The sequence below is a fragment of the Nomascus leucogenys genome, chromosome 5 (assembly GCF_006542625.1).
Source record: "Nomascus leucogenys isolate Asia chromosome 5, Asia_NLE_v1, whole genome shotgun sequence".
Classification (NCBI taxonomy): Eukaryota; Metazoa; Chordata; class Mammalia; order Primates; family Hylobatidae; genus Nomascus; species Nomascus leucogenys.
In genome coordinates, this window is record NC_044385.1 from 54,006,145 (window position 1) to 54,020,760 (window position 14,616).

At 45.9% G+C, this 14,616-nt stretch overlaps 1 protein-coding gene across 1 annotated transcript in view; it reads right to left on the reverse strand.

Moving 5' to 3' along the window:
• Positions 1 to 14,616, reverse strand: part of MAPKAPK2 (MAPK activated protein kinase 2) — a 49,413-nt gene that overhangs the window by 23,044 nt on the left and 11,753 nt on the right. The window lies entirely within an intron of this gene.

Below are 14,616 nucleotides of genomic sequence, written 5' to 3' on the forward strand. Positions count from 1 at the left end.
TGGTACGCACCTGTGGTACCAGCTACTTGGGAGGCTGAGGCATGAGAATCACTTGAACTCCGAGAGGTGGAGGTTGCAGTGGGCTGAGATAGCACTATTGCGCTCCAGCCTGGGTGACAGAGAGAGATGGTGTCTCAAAAAAAAAAAAAAAAACCAAAAAACTTCCATGAAGAAAGCAAGTTGTAATTTGATACATATAGTCTGATCCCATTTTGTAAAATGTTTTAAAAAGAGAAAAAGCATGGTGTGTGCATGTGTATTCACCCACACTTTTTGTAAATACAGGCAGCTCTTGCTTTGCACAGTAATGTGGAACCATAAAAATGACCATGCAAAGCAACCCTAATCATCAATGAGGAAAATTATGATTTTTCCATGACATTTAAAAATTTCTGTCAAAACATTAAAAATTCTCTTGCTGTCAAATTATAAATAAGGAAATGAGAAAACAGTAAAACTATTTTGTATACTCTAATTTAAAACATTAGAGTCACTGAGAATGAGTGTTTTATTGCTTTGTAAAAACCTTATCCAGAGTAATTTGAACAGCACTTGCCTTCTTGTTGTTTAACATCCAATATGGAATGAATATCTTTCGTACGCCTTTGCAAATCGTCATAGTCTTTTCTAAGTTTGGATCTGTTTCTAACGTTTTATCCTTTGCACTTTCAATGTTGTGAAATATCTTCAAGGTGCCTTTAATGTGAAGTTTCCTTCTGCAGTGTCACCTCCTCTGGGACCTTTTCATCAAACCACTTTCCTCATGTATGCTGACATGCCACTGTCACTGAGTTTCCCAGGCAGTATATGTAGTCTTGAACAGTGGCAGTGTTGACATTCCCACAGTCAGCTATTTAGTCTATATAATTCCATTATGTTTGGCTTGAATTTCACTACCAATATTACCACATTTCATTTGAAATTTCATCCTTCTTGGCCAATTCCCTCATCAATTGTCCATTTTTGTAAAATGTCACGTGAGTTTCTCACTAGGAGACAGGGAGGCAACACAACTACACTTTCCTGTCTGCGTGTGAAGTGAACAGATAGGCAGTGACCAATTACCAAAAGACTCTTCAAAAAGAAATATGATTAGTCAGTGACCATGAAGAGCATCTGTTATGTACATAGTGATCTGTGGACTGAAGAGCTAACAGCAAAGTTTGTACTGCAAGCAGTTACTTATAATATATATATATATATCTTGGCAACTCAAATTTGAGCCAAATTCTTCGAGGACTGATGTTATTTAACCAAACCATAGTAACTGAAATTCATGCAGATTAGAACCATGAAAAATGAGGACTGTCCATAGAAAGAGCATAATCTGTAAGTATATATGCTAAAGAGCTGACAGTGATTACCTATCAGTAAGAGCTATATTGTTTAAATTTTTTCTCAGTGACTGAGCTCTATACCTTAGGAATAGTTCTCAACCTGGTGTTAATTTGCCCCCCAGGGGACGTTTGGCAATGTCTGAAGGCATTTTCTATTGTCATAACTTGGGGGGATGGGTAGATAGTTGCAACTGGCATCGAGTGGGTAGAGGCCAGGGATGCTGCTAACTCCTCCAAAGCGCGGGACAATCCTCCACAACAAACAAAGGCTTATCTGGTCCAAAAGGTCAACAGTGCCAAAGCTAAGTACCCTAGTTTTAAATCAAAGAGTTTCTATTAAGCTAATTTGAATAGTACCTTTCTCACCAAGTTGTAGGCAAAAACTAAACGACACAATGGCAAGTAGAAAGTTCACAATAAATGCCATTAGTATCAGAGGCTCGGACTGACTTCAAGCTGAATGGATATCTTAATATGGCCTTAGATTTGTGGTATTTTTACAAACATTAACTCATCTGATCTGATGCCATGACATGGCTGCCAAAAAGTTAATATTTCCTTCAACTCATAGATCAAGTACCTAGCTCAAGACAGGGATCCAAATGAACCCACACTCTATATTTCTCCCATACCTAGAATCCACATGTAGATCACATCGAGCAGCGAGAACTCAGTTCTGGGCAACACATCTGTAAAAGGGTATTATACTTCCAGAGGAGGACAACCAGGATATAAAAGATCTGAGGAGCATAACATATGAGCAACAGTTCAATAAACTAGGGTGATTTGCCGGAAGAAGAGAAACCCTCAAGGAGCAACTGAGGGACTGGATGTGGTAACAGTCCTAAAATGATTGGGTGCACAGTACAATGAGAGGACAGGGCAGAGAGTCAGATAGGAACAATAAGTAACAGCCTCCTGTAACCCGGCAATCACACTCCTCGTTGTTTACCCAGGAGAAATGAAAACATTACGTCCACAACAAGACTTGTGCAAGAATGTTAACAGGAGCTTTATTCATCATAGCCCAAAACTGGACACAGCCCAAATGTCCATCAACAGGGGAATGGAGAAGCAAATTTTATCATATCTATACAACGGAATACTGCTCAGCATAAAAACCTACAGATACATGTCACCATGCAGATGAAATTCACACAAAAGGGAGAGTTCATACTGATTATCCCATTTATATGAGGTTCCAGAACAGGCAAAACTAATCTACAGTGAGAAAACATCAGAACTGTGATCACCTGCGAGGGGGTATGTGTTGGGATGATTGGGAAAAAACACGAGGGAATTAACTAGGTAATAAAACTTTTTGTTCTATAGTTGACAGAGGTTTGGGTTGCACAGATAGAGGCATTTATCAAAGCTTATCAGGTGATACCTTAAGAGTTGTGCATTTTTCACTGTTATATAAATATTATCATCAAAAAAATGCATGAACAAATATTGAACTCGAATTAATGCCTATGTATGCTGAAATGTTTAGGGGTAAAGTACACTGATGCCTGCAATTTACTACAAAATGCATCCCCAAAATAAGATGGACCGGTCAATGGATAGAGAGATTGAAACATGTAGAGACATGATAAAGTAAACATAGAGGCTAATGGTAGAATCTAGGTGGTTTGGTATAATCGTGTTCACTGTACAATTCTTTCCAGTTTGCTGCACATCTGAAATGTTTCACAATAAAAAGTTGTGAGGAGGAATAGGAAGTAACAACAGGTGGGGAGCACCACAAGGGAAACAAGAGGTGACTGGGAGGTCACAAGAGGAAAGCGCAAGGGGAAGAAGAAGGCTGGTTTCAGCCAACACAGGGGCCTGCGGAGGGCAGAATTGCAAAAGGCCAGGGTGACCTGGGAACAGACAATCTTAGCCAAAAGGGAATCTCAGCACATGTGAGGCTGCTACCCAGACCTTTACTTTTGTTAGTTCTTGTTCTGACTGTGTGGTCAGAGCAAGTAAGTCCCTGCCCCCTCTCTGGCTTTGGTTGAAGGGATCAATGTACAATGTAGGGATCTGTTTAAAGGATCCCTACTTAACGCTTTCCAGCTCTGACAGTCTATTCTTCACAGCATTTGTGGAAACCATTTTTTTTAGACAGGAATCAAAGAATGCAGAGACACAATTACAGCTTCAGCAAAATCCAGCTGGTTTCACACAGGCAAAACGCAAGGAGCCCCCTGTTACATCACTGTATTCTCAAAGAAAGGACCTGGGTGCAAGTAGCTCTCAACTGTCTGCATGTGGACTGTCCACTTTGTAGTTCAGCCACAGCAAATGCTAAATCAGTGAGCAGGAGCCCCATGCCCTACCCCCAAACCCCCACACACACCCATCAGGTCTCTGGGGCACAGAATCTGAGTGGAGCCAACATGTTCCCCACCTTAGGCATCTTGGCGGAAACTAAGGTGCAGAGAGTTGCAGGCGTTTACCAAGGTTACACAGTCCGTTAACACAGTGAGGGCTACAACCTAGGGCCCAGGGCAGACCACGTGGATTCCCCAGAAAAGTGCTGAGACCCAGAGAATCCTCCTCAATTTCAGTGCCTACAACCAGCTCCTTTTTTCTCTACCTTTGCTGCTCTGGTTTCCAAGGAAACCAGTCTAGTGCTTCTGGCTTCATATCTTAAAGAAGAGGGAGAGATGTATGTTTCTCAAACCAAAGTCTATTACCTCACAAACCAAAAACAATCTCTGGCAGAACTTCCTTCCCACCATTCTCCACGGGGGGAGATGGAGTTGGGGACAGACTACTTAGTGGGGGCCTGGAGGAAGTCTCTGGAGTGCCTGGGGGTGGGGGAAGTCCTGCTCCCACCCTGGAATGACTGTGGTCATCACCTAGGGGAAATCTGGGATCCTCATCATGCAGGACAACAGGATACTCCGTCTAGGTCCAGATGTGCCACAGCTGCAAGCAGGGCCCTGACAGGAAATGGAGGCTCAACAAGAATAAGACCTGTGGGAGACAGAAGAGCGTGGCTGCAGTGCTGTCCCCTCCTCCAACTACATGCCTACTAAGCTCCAGCTGGAGCGGCAAGGCTGCCAAGCTGATAGGGGCTGATGGATGGAATGACCGGTGAGGGGAGAGAATGAACGAGGGGTAGGGAAGGGGCTCAGACACTGCCCTGCCTTCTAGCCCCGAGGGGTTGCAGGTAAATGCTCAGCACTCAAGCCAGGACCTAGAAAGAGCACATCTGAAGCCTCTTCTGAACAAGTAAAGCCCCACGCAGGGGCAAGAAAAAATTTCCATCATGACCGATTTGTCTAGAAGTGGCCTGAACGTCTTCCCAGCAGCGGTGATGCATACCCAGCTGAGGGGAAGGAGGGAGTCATCTGCACACTTCTCTTGCTCCCCAGGCCTTCTCCATCCTTACCCCATACCCGCCTCGGTGAGCTCAGAGGTTCTTGGCAAGGGCTTGCTCCCTGGGGACCACAGCAAGCCCACGAGGGTCAGAGCTGCTGGTCCCCTCCAGAGAGCCTGGAGCCTGGGAGTCTGCAAGTACAAGCCCAGTTGGCAGCTGCAGCTAATACTCCCGATTCCCAAACCAAAGCCCGGCCCACCCAGACGTCCTGCAGGGTGGTGGGGGTAACTGCGGAGCAGCATCTGCCCTTTCTCCACTAACAAAGGGGCAATGATCAGAGGGACTGGCTTTGCTCCTCCCCCATCTGAGTGACTCTGGGTCTCTGTGGCTGTGGCCAGGGAAAGGCAGGGAGAGGGCAAGAAGGAATGGGAGATGAAGGACACCTCCCCTAGCTCCTTCTGGGAACAGACTAACTCCTGTCCCTGTGGGAAGACTGGGAGGGGAAAAGCAGCCTTTTAAGATTAAATAAATAAATAAATAAATAAATAAATAAATAAAATAAAATAAAATAAAACAGAGATAGGAAATCCTGACCCCGCCTTAATTACACTGGAAGTGTATAATCCTCAGGAAGAATAGCTGATTCCCACCCCACACTCTCATTTACTCCCAGTTGCCAGTTTCCTGAGAAATAACCACTGCCTCACAGCAAAGCTGCACCAGAAGGGTGTTGAGGCCTGAAACAGGCTCCGGGAATTCCCTAAGCCTGGGTTTGTTCCAAGTAAAAAATCCAGTAAGGCCTCCCAGTCATTTCTCAGGAGCCAGCCATCTGCAGGACCCATCATTCATATCCACCTCCGACCAACGTTCCAAGCACAAGTCCAGCCAGGACTCTCGAATTCTCAAACTCCACAAACTTCCATAAATCCAGTTCACAATTCTGAATTCCTCCTTGAATTTAACCCAAAATGCCTTCGTCTCAGCTCCCCTGGGTAACGGAGAGCTAATCGCCTTTCTGCCCTGGTCCACCCTCCAGATACCCTCGGGTTGGTGGAAAGAGGAGAAAGCATCCAGCCCACCTGCTTCTTCCTGGCTGTCCCTCAAGGGTCAACACAATTGCCCCCATCGGAAAGGAGAAGGCAGAAAGATAAGGGAGCTAAATCTTGTTCCCCTCCGCTTCCAGGATTAGCAAGCAGCTGCCTCAGAATCACCAGCCTCTCCCTTGTCCAATACCCAGGCACTCTCAGCAGCCTGGCCCTCCAGCAGGAGTGTCTGCTCATGCACCCCCATGCTGCACATTGCTGCTTCCCAGGCATAACAGATGCAGCTGCTATTCAGTGTTTTCATGCCAGGACAAAAGCTTCTCCAGAAGCACAAAGCCAACAGGGAGGCAGACAGAGCTGACTTCAATAGAAGCCACCTGCCGGGGCCCCGCCTCTGCCACACCCCTCCCCCCAACCCACCGTACATACACATGCAAACATACATACACCTTTTTCAAACCTCTCCAACTTGTGCTGACCCAGAGTCAGGTGACTTTTGCTCTGAATCACTGAACAGTTCTCCCAGAGGAGGGGGGTTGTTGCCATTTCTCAAATAGTATTCCATAGGATACTATTAAACTATTCCGTTTAATAGTATCTATTAAATAATTAACTATGTTAATAAGTGCTAAGTAAAAAGGGGTCGTATAAATGGCAGAAGCACTAGGTTAAACGAAGTTAAACAGATTCTTTCACTGTAGAACTTCTCAGAGCTTTTAATTCAGTAATGTGCATTGCGGACTGTTCCCCAGTTTAGGTGACCACAGAGTGTCTCTGGACTGGCGCTGCACTTGGAGAAATGGGCGGCTCCTTCTTCCAAGTTCACCCGGTTCCCTGAACATAGCTCTCCTACCACTTGGAGTACACAAGAAATACCTTGCTTACATGTTTCTCCTTCAATAAGCCTGCAGCGAACAGATGAATGGACAGATTAAGAAGTGCATACACACACTTGTGGTGCACTCATCTTCATTTATTCAGTTCAAATGATGATGAAGCTTCTGGAAGGACCATTAGACTTCATAAAAGGGACTGAACCCATGCACACCCTCAAGTCAACCTTGACTGCAGATCATCTGTGCTTATGTCACCACAGACAGATATCAGCCCCTAGATGAGCCGGCTGGTTTTATTCCCTTATCAAGTCCTCCCCCACCATGGACCTCAGGCACTGTTTTGTATCTAGCTATAAAGGAAGTTGGGTGACTGCTTTCAATGTACTGTACACATCAGCAGTCAGTGAGAAGTCACCACCATAACCATCACACATGGTCTGGTGAGCTGAGCCACCACCACCACTAATTCCAGCAACCTGAAAGGAAAAGCAGGAAGGCCCGCCAAGCTTGCCCAGCAAGGGGACCCTGGGAGACCCCATCCGACCTCCTCCATCCGTGGGCCAGGTAACAAACGGACAGGTAACAAGGAGTGAGAGACACTCAGACAGGCGTAAATCTTCAACATTTCCCAGAAAGTCTAGTGCGTTCATATTCAAATGACATATCTCAGATTTTCTTTTGGATCTGAAAGTAGGACCCCTCCCCAACCCCAGGAAAAACTATCAGACAGACCCTAACTTTGGATTGGAAAAATATAGCCTGTGTACCCTCGGGTATACCCATCAGCCTCTGTGATTTCCTGGGATAGGCTTTTTGCTTCATTCATAATGAAGCAGACCCTGAAAGGGTGTCTCCCACTGAATTCTGCAGGCAGCTGAACCCAGAAGCAGATACTCACCTCCCCCAGGATGGGGTGCAGGGCACTCTCAAGCTCCCCGCCCTCACAAGAAGCCTCTACCTCTTTAGCAGGCTGCCCCTGCTCTGAAGCCACTGACTGTTCTGGCCTGCATGTTTGTTACAACGCCTTCAACAGAGATGGAGATTGTGGTTAGTGTCTGAGTACCTCAAGGGGCTGGGGAATTCCTCATGCTCTGGTTGTGATCTAGAAGGGAGGAGGCTCTGATGTCAGCCCTCCCCTCCTGCCCCAGGAGCATCAGAAGAAAATACAATGAGATATTACCAGGCATTACGGAAAAGTCTCTATCGCTGAATACAAGTGTATGCTGCATCACCTTAGGATAAATGCCAGGGTTGATGCCTACCCTCTGTTTCCCAATTTTTCTTGCTTGCTCACTTAGCAAAACTAGTCCAATCTATAGAAATTGGGAATGGAAGAGAACACAGACAGCCCTTTCTAGGGAAGCACCTCCCACCTGCTCTCCAAGCAGCCCCAGCCCCACTCCAGAGAAAAGAAATATGAAGGCCCCTTTTCCAATCTCCTGCCAATACACCACCCAGGCCTCTTTCCCCTGGACTCTTTTCAAGGCTAGAGAGAAATCTTTGGTTCCACTCATTATTCCACTTAACTTCTCTAACTGAGCAGGATTATGTTTGGAAGTAGCTGCTTCTGAAGCTGACACCTTAATGCTTGATTTTTAAAAACCTTATTGTTTAAATACCGGTTTTGCCTCTGAGGCAGCCAAACCTCACGTCCTGTGTGTTAATTATCAGCTGCTAAGTAGCACTTTTCTCATTGGAGCTGATGAACTCTGGGCCACTGAGGGTAAGAATGCCAATGCAGGAAAAGGAGGCTCCAGCACTGGTGCTTGCTTGCACTTGGGGATATCAAGCAAGTAAGACATAGTTCTTGTCCTCAAGGAGCTGGGTCTAGCAGGGAGGGCCTGGCAGGGGGCTGTAATTCGAGTGCATAGCAGTCATGCAGGCAGAATCAACCATCACTAGGGCAGAGGAGGGAGGCAGTTCTGCCTGGAATTGGGCAGGGGAGTAAGGGGGTAAAATCTATTAAGAGCCTTGAAGGATAAATACAGCTCTACCAGAAAAAACTGAAGATGAGCAAATGTAAGATCCAAGAGAAGATGTGGAAGCAGATAAATGCACAGCAGAGCGGGAAGGAGTACTCTCCTGGAAGGGAAAGTGTGGAAGGCAGGACAAACCAGCTTGCTTGAATGCCACGTTTAGGAGTTTGAATTTTACACTGGAAGTGAAGGGAGGCTACTGAAGGTCTCTAAACAGAAATGACATTTGTCATTACGGGGAATGGATGGCTGAATCTCTCAATGCCTCTGAAGAAAACCAGGTCAGTGTTAACAAGTGCTAACATGCAAAGAAACAGGGACTCTTCCCTACGAGCAGGATATAGAGAGGCAGACACACACATGGCCCTCACCAGCTGGATGGCCCTTGGGCTGTCCCTGTAGGGCTCCACTGAGATTCAGACCTTTCCTCTGGCTCTCAGCAAGGCCTGACAATTGGAAGGATCCTGGAATGATGTTGCATCTCTGCATCTCCCTAGAGCCCTTGGCAGATCAAGCACTCTGACATGTGCCATGACTTGGGAGTGGCAGGGACCACACCACAGCTGCCCTCAAATAGCTGCTGAAGACTGAGCGCAAGGATGAAGATGATGGTTCTGTGAGGCTCTAAAGACACAATGAGCACCAAAGGATTTCACGACCTCAAATAACGAAATCTCAAGATTCGAAAAACATAGAACTTTAACAACAACAAATTTTTCCTTAATGGTAAGGTTTTCTTGAAAAGGGATAAGCTCCTTACCATTGGAAGAATTTAAGCACAGGTATGATAGGTTGGTGGTTGCCAAACCCAGATAATTATCACTTAGGGAGCACATTAAAAATGCACATTCCAGGTTACCTCCTCTGAAGAGTCTTGGACTCAATTAGACACAAAGAGTGGTGCCCAGGAATCTGTATCTTGAAATGCTACCCACAAGTGAGTCTAACAATCATCCTGGTTTGGGAGCCACTGGGCCAGGTGACCTTCTGTTAGGATGTAGTCCTCAACAAGGTGAACTCCTTTTTTTTTTTTTTTTTTTTTGAGACAGAGTCTCATTCTGTTGCCCAAGCTGGAGTGTGGTGCAGTAACGGCTCTCTGCAGCCTTGGCCACCCAGGCTCAAGTGATCCTCCCACCTCAGCCTCCTGAGGAGATCGAACCATGTGTGTACGCCACCATGCCCAGCTAATTTTTGTATTTTTTGTAGAGACAGTGTTTCCTCATGTTGCTCAGGCTGGTCTCGAACTCCTGGGCTCAAGCAATTTGCTCACCTCAGCCTCACAAACTGCTGGGATTATAGGTATGAGCCACTGCTCCTGGCCCTACAAACTAAATACTTTTTAAGATCCTTTTCTAAATGAATACCTTCTACTTGCCCTCTCACCTGGGCTTCAAAACCTCTCCCTGTACCCTTCCTCAAATCCCCTTCCAGGATTAGAAAAATTATCTCAGAATCTTGCATTGTCTAAGAGACTATTCTGTGATGATAAAATGTTCTCTATCTGTGCCGCATAAAACCATGGCCACTAGCTAACTACTGGGCACTTGAAATGTGGCTGGCACTACTAAGGAACTGAATTTTAAATTTTATTAATACTTAATTTTAATTTTAGTAGTCACATATGGCCAGTGGCTACCACAGAGGCCAGCACAGCTTCTTGTGAAAGAGAGCTTCTGTATTCTCAGTGGGATCCAGGCAAACAAGTAAATTCTGGCCCCACTCCCTCCACCACTCCTCTGAGCTCATCTCCAGTCTGAAGAGATGCACCTGATCACAGGGAGATTAAATTCAAAGACGACTGCAGGAAAGGAGGGGCTCTGCAGCAGCTGTACCAGAGGCAACAGGTACAGGGAACACAGTGCCTAAACAAAAACTCTCACCCCCAAGGACTTTACCCTGTTCTGCCCAGAAACGTAATTAACACCAGCAGCTGTCATCCCATCCTGGGCAGCAGGGCCTGACACCTGGTGCCATTTCCCAGCTTCCCCAGAGCAAGCAGCCCTCGTTCTTAGGGATGACCTACAATATCCCTTAGTTGACTAATGCTGGAGTCTCAAAACTGGTTTGTACTGGAACTTTTGGCTCTACTGGGGTATAGAAGTCCAAGGGAGAGAAACTGAATCTCAAAAGAGGGAAAGAGAGAAAGCAAGCTAAGTTTATTCCAGAACTCAAAAGGTTTCATCAGGAAAATAGATCATCTGTACACTTCCAAACACAACTGGCTTCTTGCCCAGCTATAGCACACAGGCCAAAATCAAACCTGACCAAGTACTCCAGATTAACATGTGTGGTCTTCTAGCCTTGATTTCTACCTCCCACACACATTCTGGGCCCTTTTTCCCATCATCTGCCTTGACACAGACACACACTGAATCTACCAACAAGGTGGTTATCTGAGTTGAGAAGTAAGTATTCCCTCAGCCTTCTGAGACACAACACAGACCTGTGCAGCAGCAAAAAATGCCAGGTGGGAATCAGGAACCACCTGTCAAATTTAAACAGCTCTCGGTGTCCAGGGAGAGGAGACCAGCAACCTTCCAGGTGTAAGTTGGTGCAACAGCTCTCTCACCTGGAGGACAAAGGAGAGGATTCTCTCTCAAGGTTCCCTCAGTCCAAGCACTGACTACTTTCCTTTGGAGACATAGCTGGCCTGCTGCAGAGACACAATCTCTCAGAGGAAAGGAGAGTGGAAAGTGTGGATGGGAAAGGAAGGACAAAGAAAAACTACACAGGAAAAGCATTGCAGGGGGAGGGGCAAGAACCACCCATCACAGACCAGATCCTCTTTCTGATGTTTCCTGGAAGATGGTTTTACCTGCTTCTTTATTTAAAAAAAAAAAAGGAAGAAGAAGAAAGAAAGAGAAAAAAAGAAGAGAGAGAGAGAGAAAGACAGAAAGAAAGAAACAAAAGAAGAAAGGAGAAAAGAAAAAGAGAGAGAAAGAAAGATATGTTGCAACTTCCTTTGTCACAGGACATGCTCAGGAACAAACAGACCCGACCCATTGCTTCACTTTCCCTTCTGCACTAACGGTCAGCTCCATCCCAAGCCCTGACCTCTGTTCTCTCAGCTCCTGAGCTGAAGGACACAAACACGGCCTCCCTGTCTCCCTGCATGCGGTCTGCCCACTCCTTCACCTAGAAGGCTAAACTCAAGAAAGATGAGATTCTTCAGGGCAAAAGAGAAGCCATATGAGTGCCCAAAGGAGGATAAAAAGGGCTCTGCCACAGCTTTAGCCCAGCCATTTCTTTTTCATGCCTCCTTCGTGACTTCTCCCGGCTCTATGTGATGGGTTGGTTCACACCAATCTCAAGCATTGCCTATTACCAGATTCCTGGAGAGGTGGCATCTCTCCCTCCTCAGCCAGACAAAATATGGGAGCCCCAGTGGAGTCCCTCACACTTCTCCTTAGAAACCATCCCACTGGACGTATTTTCATCTGCACCCTCCCCTGGCTGTGTCACAGGTATGTGTCCATGAAGTATCCTCTGCCCATGCCAGGCAGTGATCCCACCGTCTCCTCCCTCCCACCTTGAAGAGCCCATCATGTGTCTCTGCGTCCTTTATTGGCCACCCTGGTGCCCAGACACTTACCCCGCACCCACTCCCTGAAACTCTTCCTTCAGATACAAAACAAGGAACCACACCATCTGGCCTACAAGGGTCAAATGACAAAAATGCAAGAAACTGTATGATCTGGATTTTGAGAGGAAGTCTTCTTTCATTCATTTTTATACACACGGGTGTGTGTTCCTCTAAACTGTATGTTTCCAAAGACAGGGCCTACAACTTATTCATATCATCATAGCAATTTGCACAAAATAAGTATCCCATAAATATTGGATAAACTTAAAATTGCTAGGTCATCTAAGTACCCAATTATAATGGAGTCACAAAGGACCATTAGAGAGGCAATACTGTGAGCTGGAGGGAGCCTAGGTCTTAGAGTTAGACACACTCATTAATAAGCCTCAGGCTTTTGCCTTTGCACTTGCTATTCCTCTACCTGGTCCCCCTTCCCACCCCCCAAATAGCTTTTTTGTCTGTTTTATATACTGATGTATATCCAGAGCCCAAGATAATGCTTAGCACTTAGTAGGTGCTCAATAAATAATTGCTAATGAATTATTCTGTATATGAACATGTTTCTTCTGTAAAATGGGGACTTTCCCTTTGCAGTAAAAGGATTATTTTAAGGATTAACAAGAATGTAAGTAAAACACCTAACACAATGCCTGATACATAGTATCTGCTCAATAAAGACTTGCTATTAATCTGGGAAACCTTCGCAGAGTTGCTAAGTTTCCTACAGTGATCTGAATAATAGAAAATTGTTATATTGTATCAAAGTCTATCTGCTGTTTTGAGCTATCCTTAGGGAAGCTGTACAAGTTACTCTTGGCATTGCTAATTAATTTTCTTGAGCAGTAAGTTGCTTTGGATCTCAAGGGTACAGAAGGCACCCACAGGCAAATCCTGCTTAGAAAGGCAGGGGTCTAGTCTAAGCTGCTAGAAGGAATCGATGTTCTAAATTCTTCTCATCTCATATAGCAGAGGTATTAAAGGGGTCTAAACCCAAGAGGATGACCCTTGACTGTTCTGCCATTCCAAGCTAATCCTGCCATCTGGGCCTCCTGATGGCCAGTCAGCAGGGAAGACAGGAGGCAGGCATGGAGAACAATAAACATTTATAAACATTGGCTGAATGAATAAAAACACCGTAGCCAGGAGAAAGGTGAAGTAACACTGTCCTGCAGAAACTGAGAACAGAGATGATGGCTCTTAGTCCCCGAGGCTCCCTGGGACCCAGGCCGACCACCTGTTTCCCAGCATCAGGTTATTTTCCCAGCAGTGCGGATGCAACAACAGTGATGAAAGGCTTTCGGTGCAGGAGTCCTTCAAGGTCAAGTCTAGTCCTGTTGATTTACAATAAGGAAACTGAGTGAGGCCCAGACAGGTCCTAGGACTTGCTTGGGGCCACATAGGTAGAGTTAGTAGCCAGGTCTCTCAGATTCCAGTCTAGTGTCAGGTTCTCTTTCTTGTGTAAATCTGTTATGGCATGGAGTTAAGCAGCCCCATGAGGTTCAAACCTTTGACCTCAGTCCAGGCAACTGGGTACTTGATATAGTTTGGATATTTGGCCCCTCCAAATCTCATGTTGAAGTATGATCCCCAGTGTTGGAGGTGGGGCCTGGTGGGAGATGTTTGGGTCTTGGGGGCAGATCCCTCAGGAATGGCTTGGTGCCCTCCTTTGTGGCAATGAGTTCTCGCTCTGAGTTCATAGAAGATCTGGGTTGTTAAAGAGTCAAGGGCCTCCCCCACCCCCATGCTCCCTCTTCTCGACACGTGACATGCCTGCTCCCCCTTCAACTTCCTCCATGAGCAAAAGCTTCCCGAGGTCCTCACCAGAAGCAGATGTTGGTGCCATGATTCTTGTACAGCCTGCAGAACTGTGAGCAATAAACCTCTTTTCTCTATAAATTACCCAGTCTCAGATACTCCTTTAGTGCAACACAAAATGGACTAATACAGTGTTTAACACTGGTCCCTCTTGCAACACACAGGGGCAGGACCAGCAGATAGAAAACCATGGACTGCATCTGTGTGTCTGTGCCGTGTCTGTAGCTAACAGAAAATGCCAGGAGCTGTAGGAAAGTTGGCAAGCTCCACATCTGTCCCTCCCTCAGTTAAGTTCTCCAAAGGGCAAAAGGGTCATCTCCATGACTGAACAGGAATAGGAGGGGCCCTGGAACAGGGAGAAGGAGGAGAGGCATCAATGAGAAACTGTGGTCAGGGTCCTTGTAAGAATGAGAACTCTGTAAGCAGAAATAGAAGGTGCCTGCTTGAGTCAGCAGATCCAAGTGGGTAGAGGGAAGAAATGCTCAGAAGACTGTCTAAGAGCAGCTTTTCAGCAGCAGAAGAATAAGAACAGACAATGTGAGAGATCATCACTCTACCCCAGCTCAGTCTCAGAGAGCACAGCCCAGTACTATCCCACTCCCAAGGCTGCCACAGCTCCTGACTCTGAGGATTACCTCTAGTACATCACATTTAATATCGGTGGCATCCACTATTACTCAGTTATCACACCTCTATTCAGCAGCTAAGTATAA